General features: G+C 37.7%; 1 protein-coding gene and 1 pseudogene across 7 annotated transcripts in view; one reads left to right on the top strand and one right to left on the bottom strand.

Annotated features, from left to right (window-relative positions):
- Positions 1-20,515, top strand: part of FKBP5 (FKBP prolyl isomerase 5) — a 121,432-nt gene that overhangs the window by 1,232 nt on the left and 99,685 nt on the right. For 5 of the 7 annotated variants that reach the window (XM_058733686.1, XM_058733687.1, XM_058733688.1 and 2 more), the window contains exon 2: positions 5,680-5,785. The exons of the other annotated variants lie outside the window; for them this stretch is intronic. The gene's annotated coding sequence lies outside the window, so the exon portion shown is untranslated. The remainder of the gene's footprint in view (positions 1-5,679; positions 5,786-20,515) is intronic. 7 annotated transcript variants of the gene reach the window in all.
- LOC131515394 (large ribosomal subunit protein eL30-like) lies at positions 2,424-9,856 on the bottom strand (annotated as a pseudogene).

Raw genomic sequence — 20,515 nt, 5'->3', positions numbered from 1 at the left:
TGGAGAATGCAGAACTCTAGATACCCTTCAGTGTGGTTCAGGACAGCGTGTACAACGTTTGGCCGCCATTCAGTAAATTCTGCATGAAGTAGTTTGAGCTCGTGGTTTTGGATTTACTTTTCAGGAGTATGTTTTCCAGTGGAATAAGGCTTAGCGTTGAATGGGAGCTTTCTTTGGAAAAATGGGAGTAGACAGGAGTGTTTATTTTCATTGTCTTCCCATTTTGTTAGATTGTGGACAAGGGAAAAGTCAAGGCATATTTTGGTTAAGTGTTTTTAATAGTCTGTGGAATTCTGCCCCCCGCCCCCGCCCCTACCCCCACCCCCAGAGGGGTTTTTACTTTAGAGAATTGTAGTAGCTTTTTCTCTTGGTGTATGAATCAAAGGTCAAGGATAGACTTGAACGAATTTTTATTCTTTTTGGGAAATTTTTATTTGTCGTACTTTCACTTAGCATTTTCTGCGTCTCTCTCCCAACTGACCTCCACTTACTTAATCCACAATTATGGACCTGACCAATGTAGGGCATCTACAGAAAAAATACATTTAAAAATAGTATATAAATATTTTTTAAATGTAGTTTATATGTATTTAAATGTATTTGTGAGTAACTTGATTTAGCTTACTTAATTTTTTTCTAATGTGTGTTTTGTGTCTGTTGGGGATGACTTATATTTAAGAGGGGTGCAACTTTTTAAAAGCAACGTTATAGTTTTGATTTAATTATGCTACTTTATTAATATTTCACTGAATGGTTATTTTATTATGTACCTATCTATTTAGTAACATCATTTAAAGTTGAACTCTTGAACCAATAGGCTAGTTGTGACTGGGATTTTAAAACAAAATCAAAGATGGTCTTTATGAAGTGTCTTATATCTCTAAAACAACAGGGTTAAGTGTTATGAGGTCTTTGTCCTTACAACATTTAACAAAACAAATACATACTTTTTTAATCTTTAATTTTGGGTGGTTTTTTTAAGAAAAAAAAACAAAACATAATTTTAACCAGTTCAACATGAAAACCTTTTAAAACACTGGATTAGGCAACTAATTAAATCCTCAATTTTCTGTTTGTTCTTGGGCTGGAAAAGAACACATATTTTGGGTTAGTTTCCTAAAGGTTTCTTAGCTTAGAACGAATCAGTCTAGAGAAGAAAGAACATCCTCATTCTGTAGCTGTAGAAAAAGTTATTGCTATTAAAGCAGAGTTGTCTTTTTGATGCTTAGGGTAGATTTGTTCAACAGTGGCACGTCGTGTTGAGTGGGTTTTATTCTACATAAATAGTTGTAAGGAATCTTGTAAGTCTGAGGTTCTCTTTGTTTTGGATGACTTAGATAATTGTTCTTTAAAGTGTATAGGAATATATGAGTTTTAACTAGTATGTGTAATTTTCTATGTATAATTATTATAATCCTTATCATATGGTGATGTTTATACCACATATAGTAAATTAAACTTATATTTCATAGTTTTATTTACACAAAAGCATATTTTAGGAACTTTATTAAAAGCCCATTTTCAAATTCAGTTTTTAGATATTTTACTGGTTTTTTTGGTCCACTTTAACTTGTGGTAGACCATATCAAAATTATCAACCACATTTCAGTTTCAAAATTAAGCATAAGTTGAATTCTTATATGTACACAATAAACATATTGAGTGTGTTTACGTCATTTATCCTCAGGTGTGGTTCTTTTTGTTGTTTGGGGGTTGGCAAATATTTTTGAATGAAGAAAGCCACAAAAAAACAAGGACATATACTAAAATAGCTAATTTGAGGATAAATCAAGTGGCCGTGTTAGACATGAATATGGCTTTATTTGACCGCAGTACGCATGTTACACCTAGCATTGAGAATATCTCTGTATAGGCCTTTAATTAATTTTTCAGAGTTCCTACAGAAAAATCTATATTGTCCATATTTTGGCACACCAAATTCTGTGATTACTCAATGCTGAACAGTTAAATACAGACATTTTATAATTCTGAAACAATTTGAACTTTTTTTTAAAGATTTTTTTTTTTTTTTTTTTTTTAAGCTGTCTACTCAGTGTGGGGCTTGAACCCACAACCCTGAGGTCAAGAGTTACATGTTCCACCAATAGAGCCAGTCAGGCACTCTGAAACTTTTTGAACTTTTTTTTTTTTAAACAAAAGTTTGTCTTTTTTCTTTTACTTTTTGGAGAGAGAGAGAGAGAGAGATTGAGAGCACGTGTGAGCAGGGGAGAGGGGCAGAGAGAATATCACAGGCAGGCTCCACGTTCAGCTTGTGACTGACTGAGGCACCCTGGCGCTCCTGAACTTTCTAACATAGTTGATTAGTAATTATTTTGCTTTCTCATTATTGTACATGTCTGAATTTTCTACAGTGCATTTCCCCCCCTATCTCTGGCCAGCTTTAAAGAAAAATTTTGCATGGTTTACTTTTCACCAGGCTTTTCTGGCATGCTCCTGGTGTTACCAGAATCACCTGGATCAGTGATGACCATTGTGCATATTCTGTAGTATTTTTTCACAGGCTGGGCCCAATTCAGTATTCTTGCCGCTGAGTGTTGGGCCCCAATTTTGGCCAAGATAGTGTAGTGCTTATTTCCTCAAGGCTGGGCAGTTGTTGGTTAGGATGACCAGTTTGGCCGTGTCTGATTATTTTATCTACTTGTACCCCATCATGTACTGTCCCCTTATCATATCAAGTTGGAGCCTAGAGGTAATTGACTCCAGTGAGGACTTCTGTGCAGCTACCGTCTTCCTGCCTTAGGTGTGGGACGGCTCCAACCAAGAGCAGTCTCCAGTCCTGGCCAAGGAGCTAGTGAGAAAGGCTCTATAGTGCTTTTTTTTTTTTTTGGACTTCTGATAATATATCCCCAAAGTGTAAAGAAAATTAAATTTACATACAGAGGAGACATACACTGAGTGGTTGTTGGTATGTAAATAACTATTGACTTTAAAACAATAGCCACTTAAGTGTGATTTAATTTGCAAATAAGATACCGTTACATGACTCTTCCGTCAAAAGAGAGCTTAAAATAATTATAGTAGGGCCTAACTCACTCTTGTAACTAATTTGTATAACAAGTTACTAAGGACATTTAGCAATATTTTAAACACTAAAATTCAAGCTCTCAAAATAATTTGTACCTCACAATTTGTTATGAATTACCCTGTATTCTGCTGAAACTTAAACATGTAAGACTATGTCCTTAAATGGGGCAAGTTCATTTTATGCTTAATTTAGTATTTACTTCTAGTCTTTTGGAAAACATCTAGTTAATGAGAGTGAAGGACCACCAGAGGGAGTATGGGGTCTACACAATTGCTGTACCTGTTTTCTGCTCTTGGTCTGGAAGAAAGATATTTTAAAAATAAGAATAAAATTGTAATTCTCTAAAACAATCAGGAAAAAGATGATGACAGTTGAGGGTTGTAGTGGTTTAGAGCCACTGTTAGTTTTTGTAACAATTAATCAAGACTGTTTTCCTTGTTTTTTTAGAAAATGGTACAATTATTGGAAAATGATGTATTTTCAGAGTGAATAATGGGTTAAGTAAATAATTACACACCTGTGAAAGTCAGGGACCATTTAAATGCTAAGAATATTTTTTAAGATTAAAAATGTAGTACATTAGAATGGTATGTTTTTGAAGTTGCTCATTTTGGGGGAGGAGGAATAAAAGGTGAACAAAGAGCAAACATTAGAAGTGGGTTGTTTTCTCCCATTGATAGTTGCAAACCCTTTATAAAACAGGCAGTGGTAAATTTCTAGGACAGTTTGTAGCATTCTGCCTCCATCTTGGCAAGTTATGGGTAATGTTAAATGAGGAGACACCTTTAGTCCCCTGAAAATGATAATCTGATTATCAACAGCAGGGTTGGGAGTTTCAAATTGACTTCAAAAATCAGATTTATGTGTATGTTTCTTAATGTTACCATCACTAGAAACTAAAGAACTTCCTCCACTTTTAGCTGCAATTACACAGAATTTCAGAGTCAGGATGTGTCTTTCATAGACTTAATGCTGCGGTAAATTACTTCTTGGGATGGAGAAAACATCCTAGGGATTGAGCCTTTTTCAGAATATATTCTCAATGGAGATGGGATGGTCTTTACCCATGTTAAGTATCAGCCAATGGATTATTTCCCTGTTTAACTTAAAAAAAAATTTTTTTTTACATTTATTTATTTTTGAGAGACAGAGCACAAGTGGGGAGGGGCAGAGAGACAAGGAGACACAGAATCCGAAGCAGGCTCCAGGCTCTGAGCTGACAGCATAGAGCCCCACGCGGGGCTCGAACTCACAAACCGTGAGATCATGACCTGAGCCGAAGTCGGACACTTAACTGACTGAGCCACCAAGCGTCCTTTAACTTTGTTTTAAAAAAGCAAGACGATAAAATAAAATTTGTACTTTTAACACATATTTTGGGTTTTACTCCTCGCATAGAAAATGATTGTGTAGTGGAGGTAACAGTAGCTTATATGGAGAGAAATCTGTTTCTCTTTTGAATTATTCTTAGGTTAAAGCATAATACTAAGAGGGGCGCCTGAGTGGCTCAGTCGGTTAAGCATCCGACTTTGGCTCAGGTCATGATCTCACGGTTCATGAGCTCGAGCCCTGCGTCGGGCTCTGGGCTGACGGCTCAGAGCCTGGAGCCTGTTTCGGAATATGTGTCTCCCTCTGTCTGCCCCCTTCGCTGCTTGCCGCTTGCACTCTGTCTCTCGCATTGTCTCAAAAATAAATAAACATTAAAAAAAATACTTATTAAGAAAAACTGAAATGGACAGCTTTCCCACGTTAGATGTGTTTTCACTGTGAACTTTATACATTTAAAGAAATCTATCTTTGTTGGCCCCAGTTGGACTTCTCAGAATCTATTCATTTATCTACACACACGTAGGTAAAATACCTATGTTTTATTTTTTTGTATTTTATACAACTGTATACATATTTCCTATATATAATTATACCATGTAATGAGTCCATCTATCTGTACTATATGACTTTACAGGCTTATTTATATGTGAGCCCCCCACCCCTTTCTAAATGAAATCTTATTTCACCAAGGAGAAAGAAAGTACGTATTCACAAAAAGATTGATGTAAAATGTTCATAGCAGCTTTTTTTACAGTAGAAATGAACTAATGATTCGCACAACATAGATGAATCCAAGAAATATTATTCAGAGCAAGAGAAGCCAGGCATAAGTATGTACCAAATGATGCCATTTTTGAAAAATACAAGAACGGGCGAAACTTAGGTATGGTGATAGAAATCAGGACAGTGGTTTCTGGGTAAGAGTGTGGTTGACTGGAAAGAGGCAAAAAGGAACTTTCTAGGGAAATTGAAATATTCTGTAGCTTGACTTAGGTAATGGAAATTCAAGTGTACGCTTTTTGGGTAACTTACTTTCTTTTTTTTTTTTTTTTTTTTTTTTTAAAGTTTTTTATTTATTTTTGGGACAGAGAGAGACAGAGCATGAACGGGAAAGGGGCAGAGAGAGAGGGAGACACACAGAATCGGAAACAGGCTCCAGGCTCCGAGCCATCAGCCCAGAGCCTGACGCGGGGCTCGAACTCACGGACCGCGAGATCGTGACCTGGCTGAAGTCGGACGCTTAACCGACTGCGCCACCCAGGCGCCCCTGGGTAACTTACTTTCATATAATTTTTAACTTACAGAAAAATTGCAAGACCTAGTCCAAGGAACGCCCAGATTCACCAGTTGTTGGTGTACACGCTTGTTCAAACTTACTGAGCTGACTACTTAAGATCTGGGCATTTTACGGTATGTAATTTTTACTTTAATGAGGAAAAGAGCTACAAAAATTTGTTGGAGAATGATCTTGTTATCTGCAAAATGAAATACCTCGATTCAGACTTAAGGAGTGCTTTAATGATGATGGAGAAGAAGAGAATCACTGACGATCTCTTGTCTCTGTATATGTGTATTTATACTGCTTCTCTCTGAAGTTTCATGGTGACTTATTTCTGTTAGAAGAAACAAGGTTCTGAACGTGATTCAAAGCAGAAGTATTAGCAAGGAAAGCCTGCCTTATTAGAGTATGGGACTGATAGCTAGCAATAGCTTTCTGGGAAGTGAGGGTGTGATTATTCATTCCTGTTAAGCGTTGCACACCTACAGTGTGCTAGATTTTGCACACACATGCATAGTTTTTATTGTCTTGGAACTTACCAGATGAACAGGAGGCAAACAAATCTGCTTGTCTTTTTTTGGGTGGTGCTGTTTATCATATGGAGGAAAGATAGGTGCTTACAAACTATAAACTATTCTTGGTTATCAGCGAGTGGCAAATCTAAGCAGTAAATTTGTTGCTCTCCATTAGTTGTGGTGCTGTCAGAGTCTCTAGAGTGATTTGGTTTAAACTACATCTATTTAAATCCTAGCTAAAACTTTGGTAATTGTTAAAAACATTGAACTTTACCCTTCTACTTATTAGTTTATATAATTTTTTTTTTTAATTTTTTTTTTATTTTTTTTTTTTTTCAACGTTTTTAATTTATTTTTGGGACAGAGAGAGACAAAGCATGAACGGGGGAGGGGCAGAGAGAGAGGGAGACACAGAATCCGAAACAGGCTCCAGGCTCCGAGCTGTCAGCACAGAGCCCGACGCGGGGCTCGAACTCACGGACCACGAGATCGTGACCTGGCTGAAGTCGGCCGCTTAACCGACTGCGCCACCCAGGCGCCCCTAGTTTATATAATTTTAAATGTGTGGGTTTTTTTACAGGTTAGAGTTAGGTATAATTTATGGGTCTTGGTTCTTCTTTTAATTTTTTTTTGTATCCACATAAAAAAGTTGTTTATTTGATTACTTAGTAGAGTGGAAAATATTTGAAATAATATGACAACTAACCAGCAGGTTCAACAAAGCAATCATTGATACTGGGGATGAATGTTTATTTTGCCTTTACTAACGAAAATCATACGTTTATATGGACTATATATTTTCTTCAGCAAAAATTGTAAGTTCATTGAAAAGCAAAATAACAAATGTCCAACATCAAGTAACAGGGATAAAAGGACGTTTTGCATTTAATGAACGTATTCATGTTTCTCTAAAATGACACAGGATCTTTTTTCCCTTTCATACACACTAAATTTCATTGGTCTATTAAGAATGAGTAAAACATTATTTGAAATGTTTTATCTGTTAGGATTTTGGTTCAAGTTGTCAAGCCGTTTTTGTTTTTGTTTTTGTTTTAGTTGTCAAACCTTAACTGCAGATAGAATTTTAAAAATATCTGTCGATAGGCTTTTTTTTTTAATTAAAAAAAAATTTTTTTTTTATAATGGAAATTTTAAACTACACAGACCTGGGGAGAATAGTATTATGAACCTCTGCCTATTCTCCAGATGTATTAACTATCAACATTTTTTTTGTGCTTTTTTTTTTTTTTTTTTTTTTTAAGTTATTTAGAGAGAGAGTGTGTGTGCACATGGGGCAGGGACAGAGAGAGAGAGAGAGGGGGGAAAGAATCCATCCCAAGCAGGTTTTGCGCTGTCAGCACAGAGCCCAGTGTGGGGCTCGATCCCATGAACCATGAGATAATAATGAGTGACCTGAGCCGGGATCAAGAGTCAGATGCCTAACTGAGCCACCAGGTGCTCCCAATGTGCTTTTAAGACCATTAAGTTCTCACAAATATTATAAAATGGTAGTGGTATTGGTGCATCAGATTTTTCTCTTAGTATTTTCCAAAAGTTTTGTTATAAATACAGAAACTTCAGAAGCAGTGTGTTTTAGTTCAGAGACTTGACTTTGCACAAATAGTAATTATGAAACTTTTAATCCTTAGCTTCTGTCAATTCATAGCCTGAGGAAAAAATAATGTTTAGCTTTTCGTTTAGAACAAAGCAGTCCAAATATTCTGTATCTACATAATAAAGTATTCATCTGGCAGGTTAGGTCATCTTCAAAGTGTATTATCTGAGGAATGCCGTTGTTTTAAGAGTTTTTTTTCTATATCCTTCTCTTTCTCTAAAAACTTGGTCCTTGCTGTGCTTTTAGGCCCCAAATATGTATCTTCTGTTTAAACTTGAGGCCTTCCAAACTTGAGGCCCAGATTTTCACCTGTGTCTTAAATCTAAATCTGTTTAAATACCATCTCTGTAGAAGCTGCACACCAACACCCCCACCCCTTAGCCCCAGCCAGAAAGCTCTTCCCAGTTTTCCTCTTCAGCTGTTAATAACTCCATTATTCTTGTCGGTCATTTTTCACTCTTCCTTTACTTCCTAACTAAGCTCAGTGAGTCACTAAAACACTTTGTTTCTGACTTTATAATGTCTTCTTTATTTTTTTGTCCTTTTCATTTCTAGTACAATTATCCTAATTTGGTTAACATGTTGAAGTAGGAGATTATCCCTAATCTATAATGAATTTGATACATACCAAAATTAAGCTATGTTTCTAAAGTAAACTAAGGCATTTTTGTCTCTTTCAGAGAAGGCTTCAGTCCGCCCTCTATAGCAGAGACATCATTTTGAAGGCCTAAGTAATCACTGTATTTAAACTAAGATGATACATAAGACTTGAAAATCACAAAGCTCAAATAACTTGGAGAACGGTGACTGGCAGGGCCCACAGTTTATTGTGGGGGGCAGGGGGTAGGGTGTAAGCAGCAGCCTTTCTTAGACCACAGAAATGGCCCAGGATCAGTTCCTTCCAGGCCATAATATCTTCAAGTGCTTCGCAGTTGAGGAAATATTAAGTGTATATTATACACTCTGATGACTTCTTGGTGTTTTTAAGGCTAAAAGTACCAGTGTATGGGTTACTTAAAATTCTTCTCTTGTCCCTTGTGCCATATTTCCTGACCAGGATAGTTCCTGTCTAAAAGCTACTTCTGCTGAAAGTGACATGATACTCTTTTCATTATTTTTCTTTACAGACTCCTAGAATTGAAGTTTGTCAGAAAGATAGGAGCCTGAGGTTAGTTAGGAGGGTATAAAATAGAAACAGGAAAGTAAGTGATCCTCATTAGCTGTCATCCAGCCTCCAGGGGCCTTGGGCCTGATTCCTTTCCAGATGGGTTGTAGTTTATCAACTTGGCTTGCCTTAGGTTAGCTTATGGAGATCTTTTTTTCTTTCTGCTCTTCTGGGAAATGTTTGAATTTCCTCCTGGTAGGAACCAGGACTCAATTTGAGATTACTGACTTAGGGAATAAAAGAATTAAATTCCATATTGCTTTACATAATCCAGAATATCTGATTATTTTATTCTGTGGGAATTAGGAATAAAATGTGGATTCTGAGATACTTACGCAGAAACTAATAGTTATTAAGAGTGGAAAATGGAGGAGTAAAATACATTGCTAGGAAGCCTTGTCTGGGGGAGTAGACCTTGGAATGAGATTCAAGAGTGTTGCTACTAAGTAGCTATATGGTCTTGGGCAAATTAAAATCAACCTTTCTGGGCCTTATTTTAATTGTAAAATGAGTGGGTTAGATTAGATAGTATTTTAAGGTTTCTTTGAATCTCTGAAATTCTAAAAGGAATGGTTTCACAGGAAAAAGAAACCTCCTAATTTATGTACTGTTCCTAGTAGTTTTTCAGCTATTGCTTCATATACATATTTTTCTATTTCCTTCAGAGGTTAGGAAAAGAAATAATTATAGAAGGAGTCAGAATTCCTAAATTGGATTAGATTTTAATGTTGTTATTTGTCTGTGTTTCTCCACTGAGTTTATTCTGGATTCCTATTTTCTACCTTGTATCTATGTCCATTTCCTTTCTTTTATTGCTTTTACTTGTCTTTACAGTGTTGACTTTCATATTCCTCTTTTCACTGCTTTTTGCTACTGCTTTTTTTTCTAGCTCTTCTTCACTGCTCATATTTCATTGTGGCATGGTATTCATCAGATAGACCCTTGAGTCTGAGCTATCACCAAATTAAATTTAGATATCCTAATAGTTGTTAGGATTAACGGGACCCTTCTACTCTATAGTACATAAAGCTAGACAGAGGAGTCCAAAGATAAAGGGAGTGAGGGAGCTTGAAGGGAGAATGAGTGGTGTGAATGAGAGTTTCTAAGGATTAATTTGCTTTTATGATTTAAACTATAAGTTAAGATATTGAAGTCTTGATGACGGTGACTCTGCCAGTGACAGCTTGGTCCTGGAGTCCTAATGGACTGTGAATTGCTTGCGGGCAGGAGGTGCACCTCTGATCCTGAATCCTTCGTGTTCAGGGGCATGCTGTAGGCTAAGCACTAGTTGAGCTCAATTGCGGTTAGGACGGATTCTTTCTTCAATGTGTTCTCTGGTAGGCTGGACATGAAGAGTGTGGTACAGACTCTTTTCAGTAAGACTGTCACTACCATTTGGAGAGATTGGACAACAGACAGAGCTTCTTCTAAGCCTCGTTTCCTCACCTGTAATATTGAGGAGGGGCAGTTGTGAGAATTAAATGAGACAGTGCCTATAAAGCACTTAGCCCAGAGTCTGGTAAATGCGTTCAGTAATCATTAAATGCCATCATAGTTTCATTAACAAGCACCTTTGTATTTCAGGCATTTGGCTCTTTTAGGTTCTAAGTAGTGTTGTTACAGAATGAGACAAGAGCCTGTTCTTAGAAAAGATAGAATATATGCACAAAAGATAAACAACAACCTAGGCCCCACAGTAAGTGGCAAATGAGTGGTTTACTTAAGAACTCGAGGGGCAGGAATAATTGCTGAGCAGATGAGAACTTCAGAAAGGTGACAACTCGATCTGAACTTTGAAGGACTAGTTAGCAAGCTAAGAGAACAGGCTCTTACAAATTATAAACGGAATGCTATAGCTCTGCTACTGTGTAATCTCAAGCACAGTTACTCACTCCTCTCCCAGGATCGTTGAGAGAATTAAATGAGTTAGTATATGTCGGGCACCGAGAAGTGCTTCAGGCACGGTGAGAGCATGATAAATTAGTAGTACAAGTTGAGAGGAGAGAGTGCATTTCAGATAGAACACTGAGTGCTAACGAACGGGAGATATTCTCGATTTTTGTTGGAAATGATGAGGCCAAATTGGCTGAGGGGAGTAACTTGTTGGAAAATAGCTGGTGATTATGTAGGGGCAGGATTATGAATGATTAAGTCCGGTGTTAGGAAGTCTTTTCTATAGGTACTGAGGCAACTTGGGAGGATTTCTTGGCTTATTTGTGAGGCACTCTGGCATTTCTCACTTTCTTTCCTGATTTCATTATAACTGAAACTTGTGTTTAAACTAATTTTGACAATGAAACTCATGATCTTTCCTGAACCATTTGTCCATTTCTTTTTGTAAACGTGAATTCTTTTACTTTTTTTCTCTCCATGTTTTAGTTGTTTACATAATCCTTACTCCTTTCCTCCATATTTTCCTCTCTGTCCTCAGAAACCCCAGTCTAGATCCTAAATCATTAAAGCCGTAATGTAGAAAGGGCCAGGGGGAGGGAGAAAGAGAGGAAGGGAGGGAAATAACCTCTAGTCCAGCCATCTTGTTTTACAGATGAGGACATTGATGTCCAGAGGAAGTACAGTCACATGTTCAAGATCCACAGCTAATTAATGAGCAAGCCTGCACCTTTTAGAGCTAAACTAGGGCTGGTTTTTTTTGTTTGTTTTTTGTTTTTTGTGTTTTTTGCTGTCCTATCCAGTGTGATTCTCAACCATCTGAGTGGTAATTACAGTAGAACTACCAATAATTTTTCTGTTATTACTATTAAAAACCAAGATAAAAAATAATTTTACTACCAAGAAAAATGTGATAGTGATTCACACTTAAAAAAAATTTTTTTTTTTAATGTTTACTTATTTTGGGGAGAGATACAGAGTGTGAGTGGGGAAGGGCAGAGAGAGAGGGAGACACAGAATCTGAAGCAGGCTCCAGGCTCTGAGCTGTCAGCACAAAGCCTGATTTGGGCTCAAACTCACAGACCGCAAGATGATGACCTGAGCTGAAGTCGGACACTTAACCGACTGAGCCACCCAGGCACCACGTAATTCACACTTCTTTAAAAAAATTTTTTTAAATGTTTATTACTTGAGAGAAAGAGAGAGACAGAGAGCAAGCAGGGGAGGGGCAGAGAGAAAGAGGGAGACACAGAATCTGAAGCAGGCTCCAGGCTCTGAGCTGTCAGCACAGACCCCTGACGTGGGGCTTGAACTCATGAACCGCGAGATCATGACCTGAGCTGAAATCTGCCGCTCAACCGACTGAGCCACCCAGGCACCCCCACACTTCTTAATGAGAAACCCATGATTACATTTCTTGGATGAGCATTACTATTCTTGAAGTAATATTTGAAACCAAAACTCCGAAATCTGCTTTAAGAAGAAAAGGGTTTCTTTCTTTCATTTTTAGAGTTGTGAATTATAGTAGCATTGTAAACATAAATAGCATTCTCAAAAAAAGTGGACTTTTTGTTTCTATCATTTTACTGATTGATGTACGATTAGCATGGAGAGTTGGGAGCTCTGGTACTTTGGCCTTGCAGCCCCCACCCCTATATTTCTATTACAGTAGTCTCTTGAGTTGACATCTTCTCCAGCCTGTTACATTTTATTATATGCCACAAATAATGGTGAGAAACTTATTTCAGCATTGTTTTCTTCTACACAGTTTTCCTACGTAGATGCAGGATAATGGAAGATTTATTTATTTATTTATTTATTTATTAAAGACATAATTTTTTTTTAATTTTTTTTTTAAACATTTATTTATTTTTGAGACAGAGAGAGACAGAGCATGAACGGGGGAGGGTCAGAGAGAGAGGGAGACACAGAATCTGAAACAGGCTCCAGGTTCTGAGCTGTCAGCACAGAGCCCGACGCGGGGCCCGAACTCACGGACCGTGAGATCGTGACCTGAGCCGAAGTCGGCCGCTCAACCGACTGAGCCACCCAGGCGCCCCGAAATAATTTTTTTTTAACATTTATTTTTGAGAGACAGAGAGACAGAGTGTGAGCAGGGGAGGGGTAGAGAGAGAGGGAGACACAGAATCCGAAACAGGCTCTAGGCTCTGAGCTGTCAGCACAGAGCCCGATGTGGGGCTCGACCTCACAGACTATGAGATGATGACCTGAGCTGAAGACGGATGCTTAACCGACTGAGCCACCCAGGCGCCCCTAAATTTTTTATTAATGTTTATTTTTGAGAGAGAGAGAGAGAGAGAGAAGACAGAGCGTGAGTGGAGGAGGGGCAGAGAGAGAGGGAGACACAGAATCCGAAACAGGCTCCAGGCTCCGAGCTGTCAGCCCAGAGCCCAACGTGGGGCTTGAACCCACGGACTGTGAGATCATGACCTGAGTTGAAGTCGGCCGCTCAACCGACTGAGCCACCCAGGCGCCCCTACAATGGAAGATTTGTAAAGCTCTAAACTTAGTTTCTGGTCACTCGAGATGCTCAATAAATACTCCCTTTTTATAGAGTAGATAATTTTTTCTTGTATATGTCCATTCCAAGCCACCAAATAAATGATTATCACACTGTTTTTTTCCCTTGAAAGGTATTGTTTGAACTTTGGCAAGATGTCCTTACTGCATTTTGAAAATTTGCATGGTGTACAAATACTTCTTAGTCACTTTGAGTATAATTTTATCATGAATCATTTTGCAACTGGTAACAATGTTCTATAGTCTTTCCCATGATTACAGAAAGAAAAAGGCATGAGTTACCTAAAAATGCTCCAGACCTCTGCTTATCCTGCTGTATTCCTTCAAAGAAAGTAGGCTCTTGGACTGGATTCATTTTTACTGAAGTACTAATTTTTCTTTATCATTCTTAAACACTGAAGTTGAATTGTATAATCCACAGATGTATACAAATTTTTTCTCCCATATCCTTAAAGCTTTGTATCCAGTCACTTACTTACTATATTTCCCATGGTTTGGTTTCTTTTTTCCTGTCTTCCGTTTTCTGAAGGGAGAAGGGATTTTTTTTAATCTGCCTTGTGATCTGCAATTTCTTTTGTATTTGGAAAATTGTTTTGGTATAAGTCCTGTAATTCTCATACATTGAGAAAGAAAGATTTTTGTAATTGTCATTCTTATATCAGTAGTATAATTTATATTTCCATTTTTGTAAACTATTAAATTTCTGCTATTGCTGTGTTAGCTGTCATGTATCATTTATACGCACTGTAGTTATGTTTGGTCATACTAAGTTCACGTCCACTGTTGTCAAAGTGGAAATACCATGGCTGGGGTGTATTTATGTATTGCTTGTAGAATTGTAGCCATTGACGAACAGGAAACTGAAAGCTGAAAGTTCAGGAAATGTATTGTATTGAGACTTTGTGGAAAAAATATATATGATACTGAAATCCATGACCATTTGAAGCCTGAAAAATTTATATATGAGTTTAGTCAGAAACGAATATTATGGATTCTTGTAACAATGCTGTCAGATGCTTAAATATGATAATGGATGCAGTATGTGCATTGCGGGCCAGGAAAATTGTGCAATGCTAGAAAAAAATGCAACAGATTATTATATGTGTTCAACTATACGCTTTCAAGAAATAAAACAGCTGGCACATCTATCAGATTCTTCAAGGATGTCATGTTTTCAGAGAATTGCAGTTTGGGGTTTAGTTTAGTTCTTGGGAAGGGGAGGTCTCTATTTTACAAGGTAGTCCATTTTACTTTTAGGAAGTTCTGATGGGTAAGTTTTATTTTCTCAAGTTGAACTTTGTTTCCCTATAATTTATTAATATGTTCTATATTTTCTTAGTGTTGAAAATAATTGACTAAAATGACTTCAAAAGTTAAATGTATGTTAAAATACATACATAAATACATAAAATAAAATAGTTTTATTTTTTCATGTATTGTAGCATTTTAGGTGCCTCATAAAATACTACCATTGGAATCTTTATTTTTGAACTTATTTTGTAAATTTCTGTCAGAGGAGATGTGATTAACGTATATGCCTGGAACCTGTATTTTCTGTTTCTATACATAGCTGTTTTAACAGGATGTGATTTATATGGCTTCAACATTCTATTCTTTGGGACAAGTAGGAAGTTTTAACATCGTGGAAGAGGACATTTTTCTAACAATTGTATTTTTGTTGCTGTTCCATTGTTGTATATTTCAACAAAAGAGGTAACTAATGACTATTTCACTGCCACATTAAATGAGAATCCTTTTTTTTTTTTTACAATGTTCTTTGTAGGAATTTCAGCTGCATTATATGTACTTATAATCATTTTATAAGTACTTATAAATCATTTTAATGGTCTCATTAAAATTAGCCTCTTGTCAGGATTGATTTTGGTTTATATCTGTTACGGTCACATGTTCACTTCCAAACTGTCGTGGCAGCCAAGGGGGTAGAAAGCAATGACTGGCAAAGATTGGGGATTGGTTCCACTCCAGGAGGTGGGGAACATGGTTCCCTGGTGGAAAGTCCCAGAATGCTGTTTCCAGCAGAGGAGGGGAGGAATGGACTTGGGGCTGACAAAACAAGGAGTCTCAACAAGGCCAGACCACAAAGGGGCTGGGATGGAAGGTGAAAAAGTTGAACCGTGTGCGGTAGTTGCTCTTTTGTTGCAATAGATGTTTTTTTTTCAAGAAGAAGACCTTATTATACTTCTCACGTATATTATTATATTATCGAACTTCTTATGTAGTACATGTTCATTGTACAAAAATCTAGAAACATGTATAAGTTAGTGACGAAAATTAATATTTCCTGTAACATTTTTCCCTTCCTCAAATGTTCTTAATTTCTCTTCATTTAGCATCTAGGTTCCTTTTTTGTTTGTTTTTGAGAGAGAGAAAGTGCATGTACGTGCAGCATGGGGTGGGGCAGAGGCAGAAGCAGAGGGAGAGAGAGAATCCCAAGCAGGCTCCCACGCTGTCATTGCACAGTCTGATGTGGGGCTCACACTTGAATTGTGCGATCGTGGCCTGAGCGGAAACGGAGAATCAGACGCTTAACCGCTTAACTGACTGAGCCACTCAAGTGCTCCTAGGTTACTTTTTATTTATTTTAAAGTGTGCTTGTTGAACTGTTCTGTCTACAAATTGTGCTGCTAGTAACTTTTAGAATTAATTATGAAGGGAATAGGAGTCAATTTTTAAAACCTTTGTTTTTGTTTGATACAATTGCCCTATTAATTTGTATCTTTTTGGGGGGAACAACCATAGGCATAATGAGAACACAGACATGGAAGGCAGAGTGGCTTTTACAGGGGAAATGGGAAAAATGGAGACCAAAAGACCTTTTTATAAGCTCTTAGGGAGCATGGACTAGGTTTTTCTTGTTACTGTTCTGTCAGTATCATCAGGCACAGTGCTTGGCACATAGTAAGTGTTCCATAAATAATTGTTGAATGAAGGGATGAGTTTCTCATTAAGCATCTTGAGTAGTTCATATTTCTTGCACCATGGATAATCAAGATCAATTATATTCATCCAAAATTAAGAGCCTTTGCTGTCACAGCCTTTTCTTTCTCTTTAAAATTTATTATTAAGTATAATTGACATGCAATATTACATTAGTTTCAGGTGTACAACATAGCGATTTGGCAGTTCTGTGCATTGCTCTGTGCACTCCATAAGTGTAATCCCCATCTGTCCCCATACAAAGTTATTATGGTATTATTGACTATATTCCCTATGCTGTACTTTTTATCTGCATGCCTTACTTTGTAACTAGAATTTGTACCCCTTACTCCCCTTTACCTGTTTCACCCATTCTCCCACCCACCTCCTCTCTGGCAACTACCAGTTTGTTGTCTGTGTTTAAGAGTCTTTTTTTGTGGGGCTCCTGGGTGGCTCAGTCAACTAAGTGTCCCAACTTCAGCTCAGGTCATGATCTCACGGTTAGTGAATTTGAGCCCTGCGCTGGGCTCTGTGCTGGCAGCTCAGAGCCCGGAGCCTGCTTTGGATTCTGTGTCTCCCTCTCTCTCAGCCCCTCCCCACTCATGTTCTGTCTGTCTCTCAAATAAACATTTAAAAAAAAAAGTCTATTTGTTTTTTTGTTTCTTTTTTAAGTGACTATTTAATACTGATTATTGTTTAAAAAGGTATGATTTGAAAAGATATATGCATCCCTGGGGCCAAATATGGAAGCAGCCTAAGTGTCCATCAAGAGATAAATGGATAAAGAAGGCATGATATATATGTGTGTGCGCGCGCACACACACACACACACACACACACACACACAAATATTTCTCGGCCATAAAAAAGAATGAAATCTTGCCGTTTGCAAGAACATGGATGGACCTAGAGGGTATTATACTAAGTGAAATAAGTTAGAGAAAGACACATACTTATGATCTTACTTATGTGGAATCTAAAAAACAAAACAGAGACTCCTAAATACCAAGAACAATGGTAGTTATCAGAAGGGAGGGGTGGGGGGATCGGCAAAAAGGTGAAGGGCATTAAGAGGCACAGACTTCTAGTTATAAAATAAATCAGGGGATGTAAAGGACAGCATAGAGAATATAGTCAATAACATTGTAGTAACTTTGTGTGGTGACAGGTGATAACTACTCATTGTGGTGAGCATTTCATAATGTATATAAATATCAAATCACTGTATGGTAAACCTGAAAGTAATATTGTATGTCAACTATACTTCAGTTAAATAAAAAAGGGTATGTATGTATGTATGTATGTATACATACACATACACCCCCTAAAGTGAAAATCTCTTGTTTCTTTCCCTGAATCCCATTCCCAGAATTAGCTACTATTAGTGGTTTGTTATATTTCTTTTCAGATATTTTTTTGCATTCACAAATGTATATGCATTTTCTTTACACAAATAGAATAATAATATACATTCTGTTCTGTGATTTGCTTTTTTTTTCTCCCTTTAGGTCATTCTTAAACATCTTTACCTATCAGTTCATTTACAGCTGCTGCTTTATTTTTAGTTGCTGTATAATATTCCATTGGTGGGGCTGTATAATAATAGTCCAGTAAGGAGGCTTCAGTTGTGTCATGTGTTTTTTTTTTTTTTTAAACTATTACAACTGTGTTGTGCTTAATGTCCTTTTGCATATAATTTTTCTTCTGTGAGACTATCTACAAGTAATTTCTTGGAAGTATTGCTGGGTTAAAGACTATTTTGCACTTAAACCTTTTATAGATACTGGCAAATTCACCTTTAAAATAATATTTACCACTTTGTACATTCATTAAGGATATGGGGTGTTATTTACTGATAACTATACGTTTTCATTTTGCTGATTAGAAGTGTTCATCTTGAGAAAATGAATCCTTCTCATACTAATTTGAGATGTTGAGAAGATGATAGACTAATATATTCCTGTTGCCTGAGGTGATGAGTTGAAGTCAAGTGAGAGAAGGTGCTCTGTACTGTCTATAGACCTATTGTGTGCATTGCACTATTTGGCTATGGGAGATGAAGATGTTGGTTTTCTGGGGTTTTGTCTTAGAATGTGTAAGATAAACATTTATTAGTGACAGTCTGAAGGGGTAGAAGGCCCTGAGTGCTGGTTTGAGAAGTTTGGACCTGTGCTGGAGAGCTATTTAAAGTCCTTGAATTGGGATTGTACTGTGTGAGAGAGGCTTTACTGGCAGCATGTATAGAATGAATGGAAGTGAGTGAGTAGGCTGGAAGTAGGCGGGCCAGCTGGAGAACTGTGGTAATTCGGGAAGGAAATGAAGAAAACCCAGAATATGGTGATAGATGCGGATTTGGAAAGAAGGATAGTAGGAAACACAATGAGTATTTGCCAAGTCCTGTTGATTAAATGGAGAAAAAATATATTAAAGTTGTAAACCTAGGAGAATAGCCAGATAATACAGATGAAGTAAATAGGAAAGAGGATAATTTTGAAAAAGTTGGTTTTCTTTGAAAAGGTAGGGGTATAAAAGGGTTCTACTTAGAGTCAGGCAATTCGAGATCAAAACTGCAGAAGGGAAGGGGCGCCTGGATGGCTTAGTTGCTTAAGCGACTGACTTTGGCTTGCGGTTCTTGGGTTCAAGCCCTGCGTTAGGCTTTGTGCTGACAGCACAGATTCTGCTTTGGATTCTCTGTCTCCCTCTCTCTCTGCCTGTCCCTGCTCATGCTCTGTCTCAAAAATAAATAAACATTAAAAAAACTGCAGAAGGGAAGACAGAGAAATTAGAAGTAGATTTGGTTATAATACAGGTAGCAGTTGGAATTAAGAGTGGTCAGTTCTGGTAAGATGCGGTTGGCAGGGGAAGAGCAGTTGATCGAGAACTACATTTTGAAAAGGGGTACTCTCAATAATGGGAGATGGGATGAAAGAAAAATCAAGGAAAGAAGAAATTAATAATTGGCAGCAGGAAAAGAATCAGGATTTATATCTGCATATGATACGATACTTACCTGATGTTTTCCAGGCACATGCTGTGTTCTTCTTTTGGTAGTGATACCTCAGAAAATTTTAATGGTTATCTTAAAGATGGAGTTAATTTTGTTCCTGAAGTTATACTTGAGTTTTGGTGTCATATGCTTTGTTCCTTTTAGTTTCATAAAATCTTTTCATCTTAATATCTGTGGGTCCTAAACAAGAAAAAAAATACAGCTTATTGTTGGGTAAAGTCCATATACCTTCTACATTTTTCCCCCTCATTTTTAAGGTATTATTAGTCACCTGAGAGTGAATGAGTTTATCAGATCTTTACTGAAAACAGCTTTTTCAGAAAGAGAGCGAAGGGGTGCACAAAAAGGCACTGAGCTCCTGGCCAGAGCAGCAGGCCAAGGAAGTGAGAGGAAAAGAAAGCAGGGAGATGGGGCACAGGAGACACAGTGCAACTCCTTTACAGTCCAGCCGATGGGGCTCACTCAGCTAGCTGGAAGCAGGCCCCAGGGGCTAAGGTGCGTAAATCCAGGCCTCAATGAGGGACATCACAGCCTTGAGCAGTTAATTGATCGTTTAGAAAAATGTTTCCTGGCTTTTGAAACCTGGCCAATAACCAGTGGTAAGAATCCATATATTTTTAGGACATAGTGTGAATTTAGAGTTTTTACTCCCGTAGTGCTTGTCAGGATGGAGCCTGCTTACAGGAAATGATACGGTATCAAACAGGACTTCTTTTTTTTTTTTTTTTTTTTTTATTTTTGAGACAGAGAGAGACAGAGCATGAATGGGGGAGGGGCAGAGAGAGAGGGAGACACAGAATCGGAAACAGGCTCCAGGCTCCGAGCCATCGGCCCAGAGCCTGACGCGGGGCTCAAACTCACGGACCGTGAGATCGTGACCTGGCTGAAGTCGGACGCTTAACCGACTGCGCCACCCAGGCGCCCCTAAACAGGACTTCTGATACTATGTGAAACGGTTAGAGTTGCAGCCTCAGGAGTCATTCTACCTGGTTTCACTGTTGACCAGCAATATCGTGCCTCTTAATTTTACCATCTGGAAACGGCAAGAACAGTTCCTATTTTGCACGGGGTTATTGAGAGAGGCTCCGTCACGGAACTTACCATTCTTACCAGCACTGTGCAAGGTGGTAAGTGGAGGGAAAAAATGGTAGGGCTGATTGCTGTAGTTACTTGTTCTTTTATATTAGGTAA

Source organism: Neofelis nebulosa, chromosome 6 (assembly GCF_028018385.1).
Source record: "Neofelis nebulosa isolate mNeoNeb1 chromosome 6, mNeoNeb1.pri, whole genome shotgun sequence".
NCBI classification, from domain to species: domain Eukaryota; kingdom Metazoa; phylum Chordata; class Mammalia; order Carnivora; family Felidae; genus Neofelis; species Neofelis nebulosa.
This window is presented reverse-complemented; position numbering and strand designations above follow the sequence as displayed.